The sequence below is a fragment of the Gorilla gorilla genome, chromosome 10 (assembly GCF_029281585.2).
Source record: "Gorilla gorilla gorilla isolate KB3781 chromosome 10, NHGRI_mGorGor1-v2.1_pri, whole genome shotgun sequence".
Lineage (NCBI taxonomy): Eukaryota > Metazoa > Chordata > Mammalia > Primates > Hominidae > Gorilla > Gorilla gorilla.
In genome coordinates, this window is record NC_073234.2 from 96,197,723 (window position 1) to 96,224,451 (window position 26,729).

Sequence of the window (26,729 nt, forward strand, 5' to 3'; positions counted from 1 at the left end):
AGATCCACTCATCTGCTTCTAGCTATTTATCCAAGATAAAGAAAAAGTTATATTCATACAAAAACAATATGGAAATACTTATAGCAACTTTATTCATAATTGGCACAAACTGGAAACAACCCAAATAGCCTTCAGGTGTGAATGAATAATTAACTGGTGGTATAGCCATACAATGGACTACTTGGCATTAAAAAGGAACATCTGGCTGGGCACAGTGGCTCACATCTGTAATCTCAGCACCTTGGGAACCTGAGGCAGGGGGATCACTTGAGCCCAGGTATTCTAGACAAGACTTGGCAGCATAGTGAGGTCCCATCTCTACAAAATTTATTTAGAAAGGAACAACTACTCATATACACAGCAGTGTAGATGAATCTGAAATGCATGTTGCTAAGCAAAAAAAAAAAAAAAAAAAAAAAAAAAGCCAGACATTATAATGATTTTATGTGACACTTTGAAAAAGACAAAACAATACGGATAGAAAGCAGATCAAAGGCTGCCAGAGGCTAAGGGTGGGGGCCAACAGATTAGACCAAGTGTGATGAAATTTTTGGGAATATTGGAACTGTTCTATATATTCATAATCATGTAATGATTACATGATTGTATGTGATTATTACAACTCTTAGAACGACACACTAAAAAGTAGAACTATTACTGTCTAAATTATACTTCGAAAGACTGACTTTTTAAAAAGCAAAAAATATTTTTTAAGACATAGGAAAGCAGAAAATATTTTAAAGAGACGAAAATATTCAGAAATTTAATCATGCTTTCAGAAGCTAAAAGTAAGGCTTTGAGACATAAAGACATATATATCTAAGAATATATTTCATATAACAATAACATGACATTCATCCTCATTCCACAAAGTTTATCAGCATGGAAAACAGTAGATATATTTAATGGATAAGAACATCTCTTTAAAACATAGGATGCTCCAGAGATTTTGTAGTGCCTCGTTATAGATGGGTTGGCTACTAAAATGTCAATAGAATTACAATTAGCATCACATAAACCCCTCTCTATCAATGACTGGAAAAAAAAAAAGTAAATGCTTCAACAACAAAGTGACGTTAGACCAAGTTATCTCAAGAGGGAAAAAAGTGAAAAGACATATAATAGGTATTATCAGAGCAAATGAAAGGACACATGGGAAAATGATGAGGTATAAATCTCAGCACATTATAGTGTGCATTAAGCCTTGCTAAGTGTATGGCTTTTCTTAAAAAGCAAGTAAGAATGGTTTTTTAATAAGAAAAATTGTAAAAATTAAGATTAATATCTATACCTATCTATACTTTTTTAATGGATTTCTTGATTTTTCTGATTGGGAAACTCAGATAAGAGTTGAATAAAGAAAAATTATTTGATGTGGTATCTGACTTTAAAATATTTTAAAATCTTCATTAGATTAAAAATAAAAATTTAGCTCCCCACACTCTTTTACAATTATAGGCCACCTGGGTAGTTGGACAACATTCATAATATTAAACCATAATGTATTTATCATAATATAATAATACTGCAGACTTCTTGAAAGCAGATTTTAGGCCAAGGGAGGTATCTAAAATGAATTTGGGGATCATTTGAGGCTCTAAGTTTAATTGCATTCAGTGGAATGGAGTCCATGCCTGCAAAATTAAGTGCCCTGATGTAAATGTACATACTGTACTTGATATGACTAGAATAAAATAGAAATAGAGCTTAAGTCACCAACAATTTGGTCTGCTTGTTTTAGGAAGTTTTGTGAAAATAACTGATTCATCTACTAAGGAAGAGATGTTTTAAAAATATCTATTTATTGTCTTTTATCCTTTCATTTTGAAAACCTGGCAGCCACATATAAATTTTATATATTTTAAGCTATAGCTATCCATATAGCTTTCATATATCTTTTCTATATGCTTTTGTAACTGGGGAAAATATTGTTTAAAACTGTAGTGTTAGAATTCCTATAAACCAAAAAATTTAGGGTATGGAATTCACTGCCTGCGGCCAGCCATTTTTTGCAAAAAAAGAAAAAAGAAAAATTAAATGGCAATGGTACAGACTGTATACAAGTCATGTCTACTACAGTAAGATCATCAAGGCTCAAATCGACCCAGTGAAAATCCAAGAAGGATGGAATTTCCAGAGTACTATCTTTCTACATTTCTCTGCAGCCATCAACTTCGATGAAAACATGTCACCTGTCGGACAAGAAAAAATACTGACAGGTATAAAGAAGCAAAGGACAACATCTTTGTTATGTCGAAATGAGTTATAAAAGAGGGCTCCACCATTAAAGCAGATATTTGATAGTATTACTGGTAAAATAAATGCGGCAAATTGGTTTTACCAGTTGACAAACTCTAGGAATAGGTCAAGGTCTTGGAGAGGAAGCATTCCTCCTAGGTTCAGTGGTAACTGTGCCATGTGAAATACTCTTTATGTCCTCAAACAAGGACGAAAAACAAATGAACTCTGCAGTTTTTAGTCACAAAGGACATACAAGACCTTCGTGTAGGCTGTTAGCTCCATTACTTTCATTGGTATTTTAAACCACGCTGATGCAGTGTAAAGTGCCTTTGGCTACAAAGTGCTTCCTTTCACCACTGAAGAAGAAACTTCAGTTAACACTCATTAATATATCACTATTGTCTTCAAGAAACAAAATCAGCCTACCTCTAGAGCCTACTACTTCAGTCGTATCCTGACAAGATGTATCTGACAGCCAAGTTATTAATAGGATGGCAATACTTATAACTAAAAACAAAACAAAACAAAACAAAAACTCCACTGAATTTGACGACTGAAAAGAAATGTGATGCAAACGTGATACTTTGGGATTAAAAACTTCCTGCCCACTGGCACACAATTTAGCCTCAGCACACCTGGTTATTAGTTGACCCAATATCCTTATGGAAGGAAGATCTGCCCGTGTGATTGATCAGCATGCAGGAACTGTACAAGGTCATGGCTTTACTAGTGGTATTGATAGTGTCTCTCAAAGGTTGGCTCTGTGAGATACACCTTCTTCTCTTTCTGCATCCATGTCACAATAACTTAGGTGGGGGTACCGGCTTGGAGCTGATATAGCTAGTCTTCTCATTTTATATTCCACCTTCTAGGCCAAGCCAGATATCTTAGATTAAGAGTGGAGTAAAACAGATAGTTTACTTAGGCATCTGGGCCCAGTCTTCATTTTCCAATCTACGTTTTATCAGAAAAAGCTTCACTAGAGAAGATCTTGGTGCTTTCCATGCTGATAATAAAGTGGTACTTTGTTTCTCATTTGGTTATGGCCCTTGTATCTGGCTTCTTTTGGTAGTAATCCCTGAGAAGGAAGGACAGAATGTGGAAGAGGATTTGAGCACTACTGGGCGCCTGGATAGAATACCATCTTAATAGCACTGAAACCTCATGTCTACTTCTTACAGCCCACAAGCATATTTTTTAGCTCAACTACATGACTCAGACATTTTGCTTCAACGTGATACATGCCATTTATGATTTGCTTTAAAGGACATTAACTAGACTGCAGATATAGAAAAGTCAAATTGAAATTATTCATAATTTATGACCAATCTCATGTCTTAAAGCCAATTTCTGTGAAAATGGTTTTACCAGATTGAAGAAAAATGTAGTCTCAAGTTGCAAGTCATCTCCAATGCTCAGATTAGATGAAGATGAGAAGGATTTTGGACACAGTGATGGCCTTAAATATCTAACCATCTGCCTAGCCAAGTTACAAAGAAATTGGGCCTTTTTCTGAAATGATGTTTATAGATTAAGTTTAATGAGAAGGACACATGAGAAACGTCTCCAACACTCTACCTCTTAAATGATGAGTAAAGGATGGGGAGACCCTCTAGGATGGTATTCTAGAAACACTTAACAGAGACGATTAAATGTCTCCTTGTGCCTGACAGTAAATGGCACATCCTTTTATTTGATTCTGGCTTTGTGGGAGCTCAGTAGGGAGGCATCAGGACTATAGGTACATAATATAGCACAGTCTTCAAAAGTGTCTACCAATTTTCAAATGTCCAGAAGCTATTTATATCACTTGTTTTAGGTGAATTAAAACGACCATGCCACACACTTCATTTTCCAAAGTAAATAGAATATACTTTGCTCAAATTTATAGTTTCAGAACTAATTATTCTATTACATAAAAGCAGAATAATTAGTTGTGAAACTATAAAACTGAAGAATGACTATAATTTTAAAGCTATGCTATTAATCTTAATTTCCCTACTTATTTTTATAATTGGTTTATATTTCCTAGTGGCTCTTAACATATATAATAAAGTAGTTCACATTAAATAACTTGTACAAATCATTTAATAACTTCAAGGAAAAATGAGATCGCAAATAACAGGGTGTTTCTACTCTACATGGCAGGTGGCCAAGCCACCAAGAATAAATTTCCTTTTTTTTTTTTTTTTAAGTTGTTCAAAAAAGAATTCCCTTAAGGCAGCTGTTCCCTGTCTTGTCCTTGTTACACAGTCAGAATCCTCTGTGACAGGAAATGCCTGAGAAAAATTTTGGGAAGATGTCATTTTCAATTAGCATAGCACCATTCAAAGTGACTGAATTATCTTTATTTGCTTATTTTGGGTAAAATTCAAACAAGGTTTGGGGCTTCAAATATGCCTTAATTTTTACTGTTTGGATTATGTTGATGTGAAATTTTATGAAGGATTGTGAAGTGCTTAGATATTGGCTCAGCAGACTTGAAATTTACTAGTGTACTTAAAAGTTTGCAAGGGTTGTAAAATAAGGTTTACTTTTTAAAATAGGTCTTTATCAGGTGAATATATTATCTAGGAACAATTAGGGATACATTGTCATTGTCACAGGAGTCATATCAGCTAATCAAATGAACACTGAGGAAAAAATTTAACTCAGTGAATAAGAGCCAATCTGATTATTCAGTTGATTGAATTAAAATTATTATAGCTAATAATAAGGTTGCCAGATGTAGCAATAAGAATATTGGATGCCCAATTAAATTAGAATTTCAGATAAACAATGAATAAATTTCTAGCTTAAGTGTGTTCCATATAATATTTGACACACAGTTAATACTGCATCATAAATGAATTAAGGTTAAAAACAAGACATAGTTTGGGAGGCGAGAGATGTTAACAACAGTGAGTATAATTAGGGAGCAAACAATGTAATCTGATGATGGTAGGCTCAGGTTACAAAAGATAAGAAGAGGTCCAGTTTGATGTCATGGTAAAAGATGTGGGTTAATAAGTTTGATTTCAGGCAATGTTGTTTGAGTCATTTTGTGATCTCTAGGAGGAGATGTTCAGTAGACAGCTGAATATGCAGGTCTAAAGCTCAGAGGGAAAATGTACGCTATAAAATATAATTTGTGAGTTATTTCTTTGTCAGAAGAAGCTTTGTGTATACTTTACCCTCTAGGAGAGATTGAGAATGAGAAAATGAGAGAATTTTGAGGGGCTCCAACATCTATTTATGTCATTTATAAGCCCAGCCTTAATCATATTGAACCTATTGAGCCAAGACATCTTTTTTAAAAAATTAAATAACTCACATGTACTCCTTTTTAAATGGATTATATTTAGGGGAAAACAAATACAATAAAACCCCAAATTCTTAAGAAGTGATTTTAAAGTAAAAGTAATTCCTATACACTATAGAAAATATGTACAATATAGATACATATAAGCAAGAAATTAAAATGATTTATAATTCCATGCCAAAGGACAACCACTATTAACAATCTATCATACTTACTTTTAATCTGTTTATTAGTTTTTTAAATCAAGCCAATCATTACATACTTTTTATAATCTAATATTTTGTTTTCTTTATTTTTTACACTATTTGGAAATTATGACATGTGAGTACATATTAATGCTTATTCTACTTAAAGCTTCATATTACTCCAATTTGGATGCATCATAATTCATTTAATCAATCCTCTAATGAGGTGCTTTTTTTTCTTACAATCTGTACAGCAAGAAATAACCTTAATATCTGTGTTTTGTAAGTGTGAGAACATCTCTTTATGATAAATTCATTGAAGTAGATTACTGAGTCAAAAGTATATGCATTTCCAGTGTTGATAGATATTGGTATATTGCCCCTTTGGTAGAGTTTTGGCAGCCCAGTGTGGGCCAATAATAATTATTGCATCTGTTACCGCACAGACTGCAAGAAGTTTAGAATCATGTTCAATACTGAAATAAAGCTTCGTATTTCAGAAAAATTGACATCAGTGAAAGAATGGATGTGAGACAAGTCATTCAAATTGCAACACAAAATGTTGCCAAACTCATAGTCCGGATACATGCCAACTACTCTGGCCTTTTCCTTTAGCAGAAGGATGACTAAAATAGTGCCTCAAGCAACAGAGTTACCATTCTGTAGCTCCGTTGTCCAGCATCTGTCTGTTCTGATAGAGATCACTTTCCTTTCCTGAAGAGGGAGTCTTTACAGCCCTCAACAGTTAATTCAGGGTGGTGAATGGACCACTTCAGCCTCTCAGTAATGCCGGGAGGAATCAAAGTCTTCAGAACCCAGAACAACAGGATAAACTACATCATTCTGGAACCCAGAGCAACTGGATAAACTGCACAGGAGTGAATAGAGAGCTGAAGTTTTCAGGCGTTCATGCCTGTTGCAGATACTCTTGATGCCCAGCAGCACTTTCACTTCTGACATGACACTCTTTTCTGCCACCTCCTTTAGTAGATCTTTGATTGTGGAAATGTCGTCTGAAAATGCTATGTTTGCATTAAGTTTCTTTTGAATGTTCTTCTCTTCATCAACTAACCTTGAGAGAACTGCCTCTTGCTCATGATCCACAAATAGGTTCAGGTGCTCACATTTAGAGAAGGATGTCTGTATCTGGTTTTTCACCCTATTTCTCAGTTGTGAAGGTTTTCTATCTTGAGTGGCTATTAATTTTGGACTGTCTACAACTTTCCTTTCCAGAGTCTTAATGTAACTGCTGAGCCTCTTCTGGTGATGAGAGGCAGCTTTCTGTCTGGGCCTCAAGTGGTGACTGACCCTGGTGGTCAGAGGGCTGAGTACACAGGAGACGTCGCACCTCTAGGTCTTCCTCACAGAAAAGGGTCAGGATCCGATAGTGCTCCTTGCACAACACGTTGGTGCCTGCCTCTTCATTTTGTTCCCGGTGATGTGGAGTATCTTGGGAGTTTCAGTCGTCCTTCCCTGCAGGGTGTTGCTCCTGCAGTGCCCCTCTTGGCACTGGTGACACTGGACAGGCAAGGGAAGCTGTCCTATAAATCCACCCAGCGCTGCTGGATGGAGGAGTGACAGAAATTGTGCCCACATTTGATGGTGATGGGGTCACTCATGTAATCCCAACAGATGGGGCAGTTGGCTTCTGCCTGGAGTCCAGGGCTGCTACAACCACCACTGGGCCGTGAATGAAGGTCTGGACTAAAGTGAGTTTTCTTCAGGAAGGTTTAGTTGTGCAGATACTCTGCAGTGAGAAGCAGATACACCCTGAGATGCCACTGCCTTTACTGTCCTGACTGTCTCCTTTTCTCAATTAGTCAACACTGATGTCCCAGGGAGCCACTGATCCTTGGTTGTAAAGCGAGGTGCCCAGAGGAGCTCTGCTCATAATCTGCAGACAATCTCACATCTCCTGGGCAACTAGCTGCTCTTGGCAGCCCAGAGGATATAAAACCAATCTAAGCAATTATCTTGGTCAGAAAACAGACATGACTTAAAGATGACTAGTTCCTGGAGCAGGCAGCTCTGTGAGGCAGGTTTTTGAGAGTTGTCTCTGAAGCCAGTCTTGCACCAGATTGTATGTAACCTGATTTTTCACTTAAAATATTGTGAACACTTTCCCCACTAATTAAATATTCTTTTACATTATTTTAAAGGAGCCATCATCAATGTGATGGTATTAGAATCATTTAAAGACTTCTAAGATAATAGTTGTGTGACCTTCAAAATAGATCTCAAAATAGAGAAATAGATGACTTGGTTATTTTCCAAAGAACTTACCAGATAGTTGAGGTTATAACTGTCTCAACTATCACCAAGTCCTTCAGCTTATACTAACCCAACAGAGAGTGAGTCACAATTTGGTAATCTGTAAAGCCTGCAAAAAGAGTTTCATCATATTTCACAATTTCCAGGAATCCTTTAAAATTATGGATCTTAACCTTTTATGTGATACAACTGTATACCTAGGTCTGACCTGTTTTCTTGAATTGATTATATTGAAAATAAGGACTACCACTGATTCTTTTTATTTGCAGTAATGTTGTATAAAGTCCCTGCAAAGACTAAATTAGCAAATTCTGAACCACTGTTTCTAGAGAAAATACATGGTTAGGTTTCTCTGAATCTCTGGTTACATTTTCACCAACAATCAATTCATAACAGTTTTATGAATGTTTTTTGTTTAAAGACATCTTATTTAATACATATTGTTGATTTGCTAACATTGAACTCAAGGCCAACAGCGCTATAATGCATGTCTGAATGAAGCTTATCTAACACATATTTTCTCTCTAAGGCACATCATCAACTTCGTGTACTGACAAACAGTAGATAGCACTTCAGCACTATGATGAGGGGCCATTTGAAACAGCAAAATCACCAAGAAAAGGCACAACAATGTGATGAATAAGGCACTAAATAGATGGCAAAAAGCCCACTTCATTACAAGTTGTTTTAACAGGAAGGCAGAGCATTGCCTTGTTCATCCTCAGCTGGGAACTTGAGTGCATACATTAGATGACTCAAATTTTTCTACAGAAAAAGAAGGTACAGAATTAAAGATTCCACATTGGGCTTACCTTTACTAACACCATCCTGACTCACTGTTACCAAAATGCCAGACTATGCTCTTCACAGAGAGGAGTTTTCCATTACATCTTTTCTCATGTGTTCTGTTACATTCAAGTTATGGTAAATGCACCACGCTTGGCTCTGTATAATTAATTTCACAAGATGGATGTCAAGACTATAAAACAATCACTAGGTTCTGATTTGCTGCCTAAGATGGGCTCTAGCTCTCATGCATGTGCAGCTTTGATAGAAAGAAAGAGGAAGGAAAGGAAGAAGATTTTAAGGATGCTGACTTAAGGCTGATTTCTATTAGAGTTCTATTTCAAGTTCATTATTTCAATGACTGAATAGACTCTCACAAATAATGATTTAGTTCTCTGCTTTCTTGTAGATTAAACTAGGTAATTGATATAGAGGCAGTAAATACGCATAATTAAACATACTTTGTTTATAGAGGTAGAGTCTAAATCAAGTTCTAAGGTTTGATCTACAAAAAGACAGTCAATGTGTCGGCTTAAAGAAGGGAGAAAGAAAGCACATAATCACCTATCCAAGGGTGCACATAAACTTAGCCAAGCTGCAGTTAACTGTAGATTTTATTTGGCTTGAATTATCCAGATTTCCCAGGCCCTTTGACCTTCCGTTCTGATGAGTGTTTAATTATATGTCCTAATGACCATAATGGCACTGTCACCCAAGGAAGAGAGAAAGAAGACTCATAATGACCTCATTGGTAGCAACATGTGAAAACATATCTTGATGTAGTCTATATGATGTGGCATTTTGACATAGTCCTCTTAACATAGAAAAATTACTTCAAAGCATTTTTTTAATGATCAAGTTATAGATACAACAGACATCTCTGGTCCTCACCCTATCCTATACCCCATCTGGTGGTATGGGTTATGATGCTTAACCATAGGGTAAGGACATTTCTTTTGCATATAAGCTGGAAACTCTTTTTTAACAGCTAACTAATGAATGATGAAAGGCTTGTTTGTTTGTTTTTTTTTAAACAACATTAAAATGTTCCTTTGAAGAAAAGGCAGCACCAAATATTTACTCAACCCACAAAATGTATCTGGAATTTTGTTTTTGCAGAAACCTCACTGAATTGAGTGAAATTTCATGTAATTTTTAAAATAAAAAGATTTGTTAAAACATGATTTATGCAGATATTTTTTCATTTTTTATATCTATAGAAGTCTCAAAAGACAAAGTTACACTCATAAGTTTAAGGGCATAATACTTGCAGCAACTGTTATTATTTCTGTGTTGAAATGAAATCAGCTGACCCAGACATAAGGCTTAAGATGACATGGCAAATCAACTTCAAGACTCAATACGCAAGGCTTGACCCCACTGCTCTAACCATCTCCACTTCACTTGGGATCTGCATAAGATTTTGTTAAAGTTTCCACATCAAGATGAGAAAAAAAAAGAAACGAACCACTTTATTGCTGAAAAAAAAAACAGCAAAAATGATGTGGAGAAAATAATGGCTGTTTACATTTGCCATTTTAGGATGAAAGCATTTGAATTTTTTGTTTTGAAAAATGATTTTTTTTATTTGCCAGGAAGTAGACATGTGTTTTCATTAGGAACATTGTTGGAAAATCCCTGCAAAGAGGAACATCTGCATCATTATCACTACTGTCAGAAAAATTCCCTGGCATGCAAAGCACTGAATGCGGCTTGTCTCAAGTAGCAGAGATGCTAACTCATTAAAAAGCCCAGACCTGAAAATGAACTAAACTTCATTTAACTTTTGGAAGTGATATGCCAGGTTCAATTATAGTATGGAAAAAGGCATCAAAACGCAACATTTTTTAATGTGAATAATATTTCATAAGACATTTTCTCTCTAAAAGAGAAAGTAGGTCAGTTTTATCAAAGTGAAAGAAGATGTGAATTTGAATACATTATTAACCTTTCTTTGGGGATGGCAAAAATCTGCCTTTGTATTTCCATCACCTTCAAATTAAATCCTATAAAAATCTAAGTTAGTTTGTAAAGGGGGAAAGGAAAGCTCAGAAAGTTTTAATTAGGTTGAAGTGCTTCATTAGTACTTACCCTCAATCTGGTAAATGCTATCAATTCATGTAAATGCAAAGAATCTCTCAGACACTGATTATTCCTCTCACATTGCTCATTCATTTTTATTGGAGATAATTGTCAGCATAGCTCAGCATTAAAGAAAAACAACCTTCTGATTCCATGCCTGTTTCAAAGTTTATGGTGTCTTCTTTATGTTCTTACTGCCTATCTAAATGCATATTTTAAAAAGTCTTTCACTTAAATGATAAGATTGTGTAGTCATATTTCTCATCTGTTAAGCAAGTTATCTCTGTGTATTACAAAATTAAAGAAATTTTACACTGATATGACCTATGAAATGCAAAGCACATTCATCTGTCGTTTTAAAAAACAGGTTTGTTTTTTAAACTGAGTGGCCTATCCTGCTGTTGGATAAGAATAAGGATGCCTGCTTATATAATATCTACCCAGTTTTTATCGTCTTACTTAAAGATGAAGTAGGAAATCAAGGCCTACATCTAACAACTGAGCAATGGAGAAGAGGGATGAGATTAACAATAGCTGTGAGAAATCAAGGAGGTCTCCCTTGAAACTGGTAGTTTAGCAGCTGTCATATTAGATAACAATGTAGTGTGATCACAAACATGGTCAGGAATTACAGTGCTGAAATGTCCACTTTGGGGCTGAAAGGTGACACAGATTCTCTGCAAGATGATGGATCCAGTGCATAGTGTTTTATGTGAGAAAGGACAGGCAGCTTCCCTCTGTATCTCAGATAAGGGAAAGGATTTAAGACATCGCTATGTGATCTGGAGAGGTAGATGATGATAAGTTCCCCTCCTCAAAATAAGTGGACATACAGCCTTTCAGCGGATAGAGAATGTTTCTTCTGTAAATTGGGTGAGTCAAAGAATTGTTACCAGGATTCACAATAAGCTGTCAGGTTTGTGGCCTATGTCTCCCATGTGGAGTTTAAATCACTACGGGCCATTTCTTAGTTAGTTTCCTAAATTATAATTCGTGGGTCAGACAAGAGGTAAGGTATTAAAGGGCCTTAATCAAGGATTCAGCAGTGGTGTTTTAAAAAGGGTGTGCATGTGTTGTGTGCAGGTGGGGGGATTTGTAACAAGTGACAAAGATAACTAGTCTTCCTCTCTTGAAATTAGATATAATAGAATCTAATATTTGTTTCTATTATGTAGACATATTCTTCAAAGACTAACTTTAATAAAGATGAAAGGAGTCTCTCACTTTTAATTGTTTTACATAAATTATACTACAGGATATTTAATGGATACGAAGCTTTATCAGAGGAAATAAGCAGTGAGACTACTCTATCAAAAGTAGTAGGTACTTGATTACATTTGAATATGGTTCAAACTGATCTCTAAGTAATTGACTTGGAGCTCCTTTTGAAAACTATGAAAGCATTTTGTTGACTCTATTATACTCTTCTTAATTTTTTTTTCTGTCTTATTATCCAGTGAACCTACTGGCACAAATAATGTTTTCAGTCTGGATTTTCTTTTTTAGTTTTTGTTGTTTCAGTTATGAAAAACTCAGATAGAAATGAAAGATATAATTCAAAATTGCTCAAACCATATGGTTTCCAAATGTTGCTGCATAATGGAATCACCTGGGGATTCTTAAAACATAGTGATGTCTGGCTCCCACCCCAACATTCTGATCAAATTGCAATGGGCTGACAGCTGGGCATTGAGACTTTCAGAAGCACTCTATGTGATTCCCATGTGCAGCACAGTTTGGGAACCACTGGCTCAAACACTGAGAAAAACTAATAACATGAAAGTTCAAGGTAAAGAAAATCTAAGGAATTAGTTCAGAGACCATTTTTTCATGAAGAACACCAGGTTTTTACACCTCTGGAATTCTTAGAATGCCAGCTGTGTCTTTGGAGGCTTGTTCTCCTCACCATCCTCCAAAGGCTGCCGCAGTTCCAAAAATCACATGCAGACAAGACAACACCCAGTGGAAAAGAGGGCATTACTGGTTCCCATGTCTCTCTTTTTTTTATTTTTATTTTAGAGACAGAATCTCATTTTGTCACCCAGGCAGTGATGCTGTCATAGCTCACTGCAGCTTCCAAATCCTGGCTCAAGGCATCCTCTTGCCTCGCCCCCCAAGTAGCTGGGGTTACAGGTATGTACCACTGTGCCCAGCTAAGTTTCACATTTTTTGTAGAGACAGGGTCTTGCCATGTTGACCAGTCTTGAGCTCCTGGCCTCCAGCGATCCTGCTACCTCAGCCTCCCAAACTGTTGGGATTATAGATGGGAGCCACCATGCCTAGTCCCATGTCTCTTTTAATAGCCATCATATCTTTGTCAGAAAGTCACCCTTGGACTTCCACTCATGCCCCGTTGGCTGGATCAGCTTCACATCCTCACTCCTGACAAGGGAAATTAGACCATGACCCCTGCCTTAGATTAAACCAGTCAGATTGACCCACCTAGCCGAGGATAAAGTCACCCCTTCCCTGAGTCAGACAGGGGCTAAGAGGTGGGGGTATAAACCTGAACAAAATCATTCTACCAGTTAGAGAGAGGTGAAAGAGACTGTTGATAGCAGCTCTGGAGTATCTGCTGTATTCCTTTTTTTTTCATGTTCTAACAGATCGCTTTCAATCTACTTGGATAAGTTTTCTCTTGTGCAAATCTTCTATGAGTTTTCTTTTGACATGCTTTCTGTATGAACATTATGCTCCATAATAATGAGACATCATGAAGATGACAGGGTTCAGATAAATATCAACCATAAATAACCCCATTCCTAGAGCAGGATGTAACGTCTTATAGTAAATTTCAATTGTTTACTTTAAAAAATGTTTTTCCCTCTTAAAAAAATTTATTGTGGTAAGAGCCCAATATCACTAAACATGAAGTATTTTCAATTTGTGCCTCGCTAGTAGTACTTCAACCCATCTCCTTAATACACAGAAATGTATTAAAAAATCTGCTGCATTTATTACATCTTGTCAATTTAACACAGTAGTATTTCAATTTTCATTTAAGTATAGTTAAGGTTTAGAGTCCACATAAAAATACTTATCCCTGAAATGTTACTACACTGACAGCAAAGCAAAGTGAAAGCTGGAAGCAGCTATTTCAGCTTCCTATAGTGAAATAACGGATGATTAGCAACTTGACTGCACCTTGGTAGCACTTCTTTTACTGATAATGTTTAAGTTGCCTCCCACAAGAGTGTAATAATCATTATGAGAGGCCATCTGCCTAGTACCAAGGTAATCTTTCACAAAGTTCTTCCAGCACGTCACTGTTTGCATGCCCAAGGATAAAGAGACATCTGTCCTGCTGGTAAAAGAGGAAATAAACTGGCCGGGAACGGTGGCTCACACCTGTAATCCCAGCACTTTGGGAGGCCAAGGAGGGCAGATCACCTCAGGTGGGGAGTTCGAGACCAGCCTGACCAAAATGGAGAAACCCCATCTCTACTAAAAATATAAAATTAGCTAGGTGTGATGGTGCATGCCTGTGGTCCCAGCTACTTGTGAGGCTGAGTGGGGAGAACTGTTTGAACCTGGGAGGTGGAGGTTGCAGTGGGCCGAGATTGCGCCATTGCACTCCAGCCTGGGCAACAAGAGCAAAACTCTGTCTCAAAAAATCAATCAAACAAACAAACAACAACAACAACAACAAAAAACAGGAAAGAAACTGCAGGACTTAACTCTTTTCTTCATAGCCATGTGTTACGTGTCTTTTGATGTAATTCAGGTCAAAGTTTTCAGGAAGTAATTAATTCAGAAACCAGGAATGTTACCTGCCCAGTTGCCCAGCAGAGCCCATTGCTAAGCTTTAATTAACTGAAGATAAACTATGTAGCAGATAAGATCACTAAAGACCAGTACTTGCCTCTGGGCTGGTTTCAGGTGGGGGGGCCCATATCAGATATGACTACTCTCAGGTAGCAAAACAGGATCACCCTCACAGAAATCCTAGAGCAGAGACTTTTCCAGTGTTAAAAGCTGGACCCACTGCATCTCAACTGCTCTGCACTTGACACTTAAGAAAGATGGATAAGAAGGCAATATGTAATCTAAACCATGACATGATTGCCAGCAAGAAGTTGCAAAGTGAAGTAGAAGGTGAAGCTAAGGTGGCCTAAGTTTTGGCTAGGTGGAGAAAAGGCATTGGCATGTAGCACTTTAAACCAAAGTATCTAATAAATAAATAAATAAATAAATAAATAAATATATTTATGTATATATATATACACATATACATAAAAGGTTGTGTGGTGTAGTTCATGAGACAAATGAACAGAATTCTAGGCAGCTCAAGTGAACGCTTTGTGGGAACTCATGTTGACAGTTTAAGATGCATATGTTTTCTGGTCACACAAAAATATGGCATTTCTATCTGACTTGAGAAGATTCTGCAGTGGGGGGAGTTCTGTGGACCCATGAACATATTCTATCACACTTCTAACCAGCTCAAACTGCCTGGTTGGATTGCTTAGTTGGCTGGGGGTGGATTCATCTTCAGGCAGAAGGCACTGCACTCCATCTGAGCACCACAGGAGAGGCTTGGCAAAGATCTGCAGAAGTGTGGGCAGAAAACCATGTCCATTGGCACCCTCTGACTTCTTTTTATCACACCTCAGGAGACCTCAGAATAGACATATACTTAATTTAAAACTGTTGGGAATCATTTCATGGAATAACATGTATTTTTGAGGATTCTAAGAAATAGATATCCAAAAATAGTATAGGTATTGTCAGAGATTTAAATGTCTATATAACTACTAAGAGCATAACTCAACCACATTACGCCAATGTTTTTTTTTTTCTTTTTTTGCAAATAGTCTTCTTTTTAGTTTAAGACAAGGCAACACTTGAATGCTCTCAACTCTGGCTCAACAATTGGGTAACTGAACATGACTTACCCTAACAGTGTTGCATGTTTTATATTTCGCATACAAAATATAAAATTATAGAGTCAGATACTTCCAAGAAGAATTTCTCATGAATTTTGGAGATCATGGAGAGAAAGCTAGCCAGATATTTTAAAGGATTGGAAACCATGACATATGAGGAAAGTTAAAAGAAAGATATGGTATATTTAACTTAAGGAGAAAAAACTTGCTGGTTGCAAGGCTCTGGAAACTTCCCTAATTCCTAATAGAGTGGGCTTCTCCTAGGATCTCAATGCACATGGTATGTCCTCCCTGTGATAAAGGCACAACATGACAAAGAATATGTTAGGGGAAATCTTGTTCCATCATTATCACAATTAGTGCATCCAAGCATATTATAAAAAGCTGGTCCTTCCTTAAAACACTGCCATTTGCCAGGGAATTTAATAATAAATATTTAAATCTTGGATGAATACAAAATGAACGACTCCCCTAAAGTGTGGATTAAATAATATTACTTGGTATCCTTGAGAATTTTCAGAATTATTACTAATGTAAGTATACTCTCTCTTTCAATAAGAAGAAAGGTGAATTGTGCAAGTCCACATGATTGGAACTGATAGACATACAAATACTGGGCATGTCCTGGGCAAAGCATGGAGAACAAGAAGTTGTAAGATGAACAGAAGTGGGGAGCACAGAGGTCTCATCACTTCCGTTCTTCTTATAACAACATGGAGGACTGAATAAATGTTCCAAAGATACACTAAATCATAACTGCCATCACAAATACCTTCTATATGTTTGGTACCCTCATCTACAGATTACTGGGAGACCACAAAGGGGTAGACAAAGTCTCTTGTAACCAGAAATTATGAACAGGAGAAAACTGTTGAGCCAAGACTATGGCCAGACTATCTATAGTGGAGTCAAGAACATCAGAGTGCTCCTCCAGGTGCTAGCTCCAAGTTGAAAGTTAATATTTCTTTGCATAGGGAAAGATATTTTGTTGTACTATGGTAGGTACATTCACATTCACAAATTTTGGGCCAAATTTACCTTTGTATGTGAAAACTTCAAATGTAATATGTTCATATTATTTAAACAGCAAAGATGCTAAGGAATTATTTGTATACCTCAGGGAAAGGTCAATGCAAAATTCTGCTGTAAATGTAAAAAGCATTCAAATAGAAATGATCTAAGCCCCAAGGTCATAAAAGTAGTAACTGCTACATTTTTGAAGGAGTCAGTGTTTGTTAGACAAAATTAAGACATCTCAGGCTGAAAATAGTGCGGGAAATATACCCATCAAATTCAGCTTTTTTTCCTCTTCCTGCCACATTAGAGGATAAAGAATGGGATGAGAGGTAAAAAGAGAATATATCTGTGGTTATTTTGCTTTAAAAAACCAAGTCAAAGGTGACGTAATGGAAAAGAATGGGTAATAGGAAATGTCCCTTGGAGTTAACACACAACATATAGTGAGTGTATTTCCTAAATAACTTGTTACATTAAAATGAAATTATGTATATTGAATTGCAGTGTCTGAAATAGTATCTGTAAAAGGTATTTCTCTATTAGGAAAGCAAGTCAACAAGCTTAATTATATTGCAACTGCTTTTAAATCCAATTAAATAGTTTTATATATTCAAATTAGCTATTGCATTGAGGAAACCTACTCATCTTACATTTTTTTTAGTTGTCATTATGTATATCAATCCCAAACACACTGAAATATACTTCAATAAGCATGTTTTTCTAACCATTATAAATATTGCTTTATCAAAAGAAAACAAATACTTTTAAATATCAGAATATTTGGCATTGAATAAACAAAACAGCCAGATAGAGACTAATTCATAAATATTTTGCTTGTAAACTCGTTTTGAATTAAGCATTTATTGTAAAGCAACTTTCACAACTAAATATAAGTATTGATGGTAAAAATATTTCTAGAATCTTGTAACAGACAAATGTAAACCTTTTTATCACTAGGAATTCAATGAGGAAAACATTTTTTAACTTCTACAAAATAGAAATATTTTATAAAATATAAGAATATTAGTTGATATTTAAAGTATTTTTCTCACTGTTAGCTCATTATGCCTATTTAGCTAACTAAAGATAGCATAACTGTTTTGACAATTTTTTAAACCTGTAGCTTAACAGAGTTCAATTTTCATTACATAGAAATTCAAGTCGAAGAAAATATGTTTGTATAGTTACATCTTCAAGTACTGGACACTTCAATTTTTTTTTCTTTGCATCTGGCAATAAAAGCATTATAAAGCCATAATTGGAACAATAATCAATTTCATTTATTTTTATGCCATTGTGATTAAATCAACATTTTAAGTCAACTCTTTATTACCCAAGTTTATCATTTCTAAGATGAAAATTTGAATATAAAGCATGATTCAGCAGTTCTATTACTTGCAGTCCTTAAGTCATGGAGATCTTGAAAAAGTCCTCCCTCAGCTATAATGATGAGCCAAAATTAATTAAGGCAAATGAATATTCTAAATGAATCTCTTCCTCTTAACTATTGTTTAAATAATTGCTTATGCTTGACAAGATATTTTTCATGAACTATCAACAATGTGATTTGAATCACACTCATAATTACAAACTCCTCAACCATAGTAATTTATAAATTACTGCCCTCTCATGGGACTGTCTTCAAACATTTAAAACATTTATTATTGAGAAGTTCTGTTGAGCTATTATAGTGTATTCATAATTTTCTAAGACCTTAAATTTATTCCAACCTTGTCATCTGGCTATTTTAATTTTTAGTTTTCATTGAAATATACTTGACAAAATTCTTTGTCACATTTGGAGGAAAGACATATTTTATAGTTTGTTTAGAAAAATCTAATTTACTCAGTTAATGTCTAGCATTCTCAATTCTCTCAACATGCGGCAGTAGTTGGCTCTGTCCTGGAGACAAAATAATTACTGTCCCATATATGAAGAGATCAAATGATTTTCAAAGAAATTTTTATAGAATCCAGTTGCAGTTCACTTTCTAAAATACAGAGTCAACAATAACTGACAGCTAAGCAGGTGGTCACAGAGGAAAATTAACAGAATATTGTTTTGATCAGATTCACTGTAAGGTAGAATTCTTTAATTTTGCTTGACTGCCAGTAAACTTCTCCACATTGTCTCCATATGGGCTTATATTCCTCAGAACAGTTAGCCCTGAGTATTCTTTAGAAAGATGTGTGTGGCACTGTTCTCTTTTTATGGCTGCTGTGCCTGTTGAGAGCTCCAGGTTGGTAAGACCTGAAAATTGTGTAGGAAGAGGTGTGAAGCAAACGTTAGGGAAATCAGTGAAAGAAAAATAACCTAATCTATTTGGTTCCAGAAAGGCTAATCCCCCCTCTCCTTTCCTGACCTTAAAACAGAGGAACAGGTCAAGCACAGTGGCTCGCATCTGTAATCCCAGTACTTTGGGAGGTAGAGCCGGGTGGGTCACTTGAGCCCAGGAGTTCAAGACCAGCCTGGGCAACATATCAAGACCTTGTCTCCACAAACAATTTTTAAAAATTAAGCGGGGCATGGTTGCACAAGCCTGTAGTTCTAACTACTCAGGAGGCTGAGGTAGGAGGACTGTTTGAGCCCAGGAGTTTGAGGCTGAAGTGAGTTATGATGACACCACTGTGCTCCAGCCTGGGCAATAGAGCGAGACCCTGTCTCTAAGAAAAAAAAAAAGAAAGAAAGTAAGAATAAAACATTCTGATTTGAAATAAGAGAGGAATATCTTTGCATTTAACATGAAAAATGTACACCTGTGCACTGTCAACAAGGTTATGCTTTTGTTGGCTATCTAGACCTCAACGATTTATCTGTCATTAATGCCACTGGTCACTGGCCCATGTTTCCAGAAGCAAGATTGAAAAGAGGAAGAGGTATGTTACTGGGGGGGTCTCTAATCCCTCACCTGGACTATTCTAAGGTAAATGGTTTCTTATATTTTTTTTTATTGTTTGGTTGGTTACTCGTTTATCTGATTTTTATGTTTGCTTTTTTTTTTTTTTCCACAGTCCCTGAAACATTGGGAAAGATGCCTCTTAAACTACTGCTATTTTGCCCTACAACTGGTAGGGCTGGGTTCTGTAGCTGCATTTCTAGGTGCTAGCAAATAGGGAATAGGCAGCAAAGTACTCTTGGGCTGGACTTTAGGCAGTAGGATACGTCTGAGATGTCCTACTGTTGATCTGGGAAATAGAAAATGTAGTTCAAAAGTTTCCAAGTATCGGGCTTAATAAAGCCTAGGAGTCACTTATTACATGGTGAACAGGTTGACATGGGAAAAACAAGGTAGTTTGGGATAACAAGATTACATGTCACAGATTTCTTTTCTCTCTATTTAAGAAAATAGGCTTTTTTCCTAACTCTGTGGCTATTGGTTGAAAATGGTTTTTCTGCCTTTAGTGCTAACTTACTAAGAAAAGAACTATGGGCACATTTAAATAGACATGCATATTTGTGGTAGATCCAGAAATACATTTGCTAAAGTTTGGACTTAAAAATACTAAATTATTCCAGAAAGGGCTGAAATTTTCTGAAAATGTCATAACTGTTTTGATGAAATAATGCCAATTATACAATGATTAGTAACTAAATTTTTTACATTGTTTCTTGAAAACTTGAATAACAAATATATGAGAAAATAGAATACCAAAAGACAATATATTGTGTTGTGTTAACTGAGGCAAAGAAAGGACTAAAAGGCTTATATTTTAAAAATCCTTGTTGTTGGTACAAATGGAACATATATGAATAGGTATTGTGGAGATGGGAATCATGGTGCAATTTTCCTATTTTAACTCATTACTGACAAGCATTAAAATAATGTTTCAGCTGGCCGCGGTGGCTCACGCCTGTAATCCCAGCACTTTGGGAGACTGAGGCAGGCGGATCATGAGGTCAGGAGATCGAGATCATCCCGGCTAACACGGTGAAGCCCCGTCTCTACTAAAAAATAGAAAAAATTAGCCGGGCATGGTGGCGGGCACCTGTAGTCCCAGCTACTCGGGAGGCTGAGGCAGGAGAATGGCATGAACCCAGGAGGCAGAGCTTGCAGTGAGCCGAGATGGCACCACTGCACTCCAGCCTGGGTGACAGAGCGAGACTCTGTCTCAAAACAAACAAACAAACGAAACAAAAACAAAATACTATTTCATTATTCCCACATTCCAGAATGTTCTGTTTTAGCTATTACCCATAACAAGTAAAACTAGAACTAGACTGGGACCTGGGATACTTTGGTTCTGGTGCTAACTCAGGCACTAACTAGGTTGAAAGACCACTTAAACTTTCTGTATCTTATTTTCTTATCCATAAAATTACATTTACAGTAGGTGAAGGTACCAAATCGATCAGTCTCAGATTTACCAACCCCCTGAATTTTTAATAAAAATATTTGCACATGTACATTTTTTCTGGAAAAAAAAGCCCATAATTTTACCTGATTCACAAAGAAGTCTATGATTTCCCAAAGGCAAAGAAAGCATAGCACTAGGTGCTTTCTATGGTTCCTTTTAACCCTGTATACATTACCAACTTTTATACATTTACTACACGAAACTCATGTGTTACATATCTGCACATTCATAAGAACGTACATATTTATGCAAATACATAAAGAACCCTGAAAATTTGGCTCTAATTACAGATCACTTTTCAAGGGTGGAAGCCATTTTAATGTAAGATGTTAATCTGAACTAGAAATGTTAGCATGTTTTGTCTGCGATTTCTATGAGCTCAGAGTCCCATTTGATAATACAAGATTTATGAAAATCAAAGATATGTTTGCCTACTAATAAAAATGAGTCATCTTAAGGAATTCTTCCATGGACCCAACAAATATTTATTAAATGCTTATTATTTGGCTGATATCATGCTAGGTACTAATTTTCTGTTATGATTAAAATAGACATTTTCCACCTTCAGTCTAATAAGGTAGATGACTATTACTTAAATCTTTAATTAACTTTAATAAGATAGATAGAGATCCACAAATTATAGATTTGAAACTGTTCTGTTTTGAGAGCAGTAGGCTGTATTCTATTACATTTTTGCCCCCTTTGGATCTCATGTGCAAAGAACAGAATTGGAATCAACATGACCTTTAGTTTATGGCACATACTCATCATTATACATTTATCCATGAGCTCCTTGGTTTTATTATTTTTATACACACACACACACACACAGAGAGAAAGAGAGAGACAGACAGAGAGACAGAGAGAGAGAGCGACAGAAACAAATTGAAATCTCCCACTGAGACAAAAGCTGGGATCACAAGTAGCTAGGATCAAAACTATGTGCCACCCCTGTTCCCCAAACTCATTCCCTTGGCTCTCACAGATGAGTTAAATAGTAATGAAGGGATGAGAACCTAGAAACAGATGCCTATGTGGAGACTACGATGGATAGTAAGGTGACAGACTAGGAAAACTTCAGTACGCAATAAAGGTAAATATCTTTCAGACACTGGGGTAGGGAAAGATTTCTGAAGTGAGATACCCAAAAAGCATATTTTAAACAAGAGCAATGTGAGCATTTAAAATTGAGAATTTTATTCATGAATGATACCTTGAAGACAAGTTACAAAGGAAGAGAATATATCCACTATATAAACCACCCAAAAAAACTACTAACAAGACTACATAAGAATATGTAAAAGCCCAAGTTAGTAGAAAAACACATGAAAGGATGTTTCACAGAAAAAGAAACACATATGGCCAAAAGGATATATTCAACAATCGACTGATCAAGTAAACACCAATGATAACTGCAATAAGACCCCATTGCATTGTACATTCCATTGGTGAAAATTTAAATGTCTCATATACAAGTGTTGGAGGTAATATGGATCCGCAATTATACATTGTTTGACAGTGTATAAATTGGACTAATCAAGTTTGAAAACTGTTTGACGTAGTCTCTTAAAGTTGAATATTCTTGGCCGGGCGCGGTGGCTCATGCCTGTAATCCCAGCACAGGCCGAGGCGGGCGGATTACCTGAGGTCAGGAGTTCGAGACTACCCTGGCCAACATGATGAAACCCCGTCTCTACTAAAAATACAAAAACTAGCTGGGCATGGTGGCACATGCCTGTAATCCCAGCTACTGGGGAGGCTAAGGTAGGAGAATTGCTTGAGCCCAGGAGGCAGAGGTTGCAGTGAGTCGAGATCATGCCACTGCACTCCAGCCTGGCCAACAGAGAGAGACTCTGTCTCAAAAAAAAAAAAAGTTAAATATTCTTATACTTCATGACCCAGAAATTCCACATGTACACAAATACCCCAGAGAAGCCTTGGTCATCTAACCAGAGACACATGTATGTTAATAGTAGTACCAACCAAGATAGTGAAAATCTGGAAATAACTCAAATGTCCATCTATAAGAGACAGTGATTTTATAAACTGTGATATCTTCATACAATGGAATATCACACAGCAGCCAAAGCGAATGAACCACAACAATGCAAAAATTATGGAATCTTAGCAGCATTATAGTAAGTGAAAGAGAACATTCCCCAAATATTTCAACAGTATGGTTATCTCTTTATAACATTTTAAACAAATAAAATTAAAATAAATATATTTTAGGAAAAAATACTGCAATCAGACTATATACAAATAAAAGCAAGGAAATAATGAAAAAAGCTGGGATCAGTTTTCAGCCCTAAATCTATATTTCCCTATGAGACAAAAAAAGGAAGAAAAGAAGGAAGAGAGGGAAGAAGAAAGGAAGAGAGTAAGCTAGTAATTGCCTTGCATATATTTGAACTATGAATGATACTAAGTTCACCTCTTTTTACATGCAAATTACCCCCAGGGAATAACAGCAAACTGGCTTAAAAATGTCTATTTGTAACTTAACATTCATTTTAGATGGCTTGTACAAATGAACTTCTTTCTCTCCATTTTTGTTGGAACATTCAAGCAAGAAAAGGTTAAATGACTTGTGCACTGGGAAGAAAAAAAAAAAAAACCGGTTGTCATCCGTGGTGCCAAAAATAGAAGTTCTGATTTCCAGTCCTGTGATCTCAACAGAAGACAGAATGTTCACTCTATCTGACTGATATAAAACACAACTTCTCCAAGGACTCTATTATTTTGAACTACTGTGTAAGTACATGTAATTATAAGCTTCTGGAAATACGCACTGTTTATTTTATCATTTGTAATAGCAAATAGAAACGCTTGGGCTGAGTATTTACCCAATAATGACACTAACAGCCTTCAGAGTCATTATAGGCGATTTTTAAGGGTCTGTTTAGATATCCTTAAGATCACTGACCCGTTAGTGCAATTATAGTCTAAGATGATTCCTGTACTTGCTGCCAGAAAGTGACATGTTGATGTTCAAACACTCTCTACACATCATTAAAAATGTGTCTTTACTCAGGGAAAGCTGCAGAAATAGAACTATAACTATACTTTAAAATTCTGTTCCCAATGGGTGATGTAGTCATTCTCTTTTTGTAATTCCTCTGATAAAATGATAAATTATATTCTCAGAAAATTGAATAAAACAAGTGTGTCTGGAGTTTGTTCCTGCTGGTGGGTTTGTGGTCTCGCTGACTTCAAGAATGAAGCCATGGACCTTTGCGGTGAGAGTTACAGCTCTTAAAGGTGGCACGGACCCAAAGAGTGAGCAGCAGCAAGATTTATTCTGAAGAGAGAAAGAACAACACTTCCGCAAAACGGAAAGGGATCTGACCTGGTTGCTGCTGTTGGCGGACGTGGCCAGCTTTTATTCCCTTATTTGTCACCGCCCATGTCCTGCTGATTGGTCCATTTTACAGAGTGCTGATTGGTCCATTTTACAGAGCACGGATTGGTCCATTTTACAAACCTCTAGCCACAGAGAGCTGATTGGTGCGTTTTTACAGAGTGCTGAAAGGTGCATTTTACAAACCTCTAGCTAGCCACCCAGCACTGATTTGTGTGTTTTACAATCCTAGCTACAGAGCACTGATTGTTGCATTTTACAATCCTCTTGTAAGACAGAACAGTTCTCCAAGTCCCCACACGATCCAAAAGTCCAGCTGGCTTCACCTCTCACAAGTACATTTATTCTGTAGTATTATTTTTATCAATTTAAAAATCTTCATAGCACTTGTCTTTCTTACCCCATTCACACAGTCTCACACAGTTACATATTCCAAGTATCCATACATGCTCAGCCTTTCATGTAGATGCAATCTATGTGAAGAAAAGCATAGATTGCTTGCTATGTAACTATAGATTCACAGAACTGGAAGGATCACAGGAGACTAACTACCTAGTGGAGCAGTGTTTCTCAACTGATATTATAGTCCCTTATTAATTAGTCTTTATTTGGGGGTAGGAGGGGGTGGGAGAGAGAGGAGATATCATGGACACTAGAAAATCTAATGAAGTTTGTGAAGTTATCCCAAGAAAAATCCACTCATGTGTGTAAATGTTCATGTCATTTATTTATTTGCTTGCATTTGACATTGAGTTATTTCACATTTTACAAATAATTATGTGACTCATTTTTCTTGTAAAAATTGATGACCTCTTTCTAAATAAAACATAAATGCAAATTACTAACCAAATCATATAAAAAAAGAAAACATAGATTCTGCTTAAAATAGTTTTCAATGAGAAGGCTGTTTTATTTGGCTTAGTAAGAAGTTAAAATTTAGGCTACTCTGGAACACTTTGCCTATGGGATAGCCCTGCTGTGTCTGTGGAGCAGCACCCCCCCACCCCCCAAAAAAAAAAAAAAGGAAGAAGTTAAAATTTAGACTGAGCCTTCCTTTATAGGAAAATATCAGTGTTATTTTTAGTATCCAAACAATTTTTCGTCTGTTTTAATAGCACTATGTGCTCAAAGTTGCAGCTCACACAGCTTTCAGTATCAAACAGAATTAAATTCCCTATCAGTCGGAGCAGAGCAGACTTTTATCAAGACACCTGAGCTTTCTCCAAGATACTTCAGGGTGAATTCAGGTTCTATGAAACCCTTTGTCCTCCAGTCAAATGAAATTATTTTTGGAAAGCTTAGTGTCAACAATGCAGCCTTTGTCAGCAAGGGAAGATGTTTGAATGCTTTCAATTTTATGTAGTCTAAGCAGAAATAACCTTTAAAAGAGTTTTGTAGTCTTTACAGATGTTTGTAGATCTTCTCCATGGATAAACTGACATGTCTTTCTCATTTTCAACTCCCTTGCCCTCACTAAAGTCTTTCTTTCAGCACTTTCATGTCAATGGAAAGGTCACAAGATTTTACCTCTAATTTCTTCCTCCAAAATGACAGTTGTTTCCAGAGCCACCCTACTAGACCAGAAAATCTGAAATTGAAAGACTAGCCTCATTTTTTTTGACCTAACATCTACAAGGAAGTCCATCCATGAATAAACCTCTCTTGTCAAATTGTTTTAAGATTCAGCTCTCTTTTACTTAAAAAATAGATAAAATGAAATGTCTGACCCAAGTTCAGCCAAGTGCATTAACACTTATTCATTGGAAAGCCAAAAAACTTCTGATGGTAAAAATAATACATTTTGCTTCATTCCTAAATAAAAACTTTTGAAACTCTAGATTTCTGGCTATGTCTGTGAAATTATTTTAACAGAGCAGGCAAAGCATATTTTTAGAATAATTATCGGTGTCTTTCACAGGAATGCATGCTGATGGTGAGGGCAATATGTCTCTATGAAAAGTGGAACCTCTGTCTTCACCAGATTAATTACGCTGGATCTTGCATAAAGAAACTCTATATGTACTCCATATGTACTTGCAGTATCAAGATTTTTGTTCCATTAGGAGTTTTGCTTGATAAACTCTGTTGGGAGGAGGCAACACACACACACACACACACACACACACATCGACATTCAGGTGAGAGATAAAAATCAGAGTTTTACTGAAACAATCATAGTTTTCACTCAGTTGCATGCCAAATGGGAATGCCACAGCTGTTATTTTCACTATAACTGGCTTTGAA

General features: G+C 36.3%; 1 protein-coding gene and 1 long non-coding RNA gene across 2 annotated transcripts in view; one reads left to right on the plus strand and one right to left on the minus strand.

Moving 5' to 3' along the window:
• The window catches only part of LOC129525963 (uncharacterized), a 95,535-nt gene extending 75,843 nt beyond the window's left edge, over window positions 1–19,692 (plus strand). Inside the window, exon 3 of the long non-coding RNA XR_010129373.1 lies at window positions 19,568–19,692. This is a non-coding gene — a long non-coding RNA (uncharacterized lncRNA). The remainder of the gene's footprint in view (window positions 1–19,567) is intronic.
• Window positions 1–26,729, minus strand: part of LIN7A (lin-7 homolog A, crumbs cell polarity complex component) — a 145,541-nt gene that overhangs the window by 61,711 nt on the left and 57,101 nt on the right. The window lies entirely within an intron of this gene.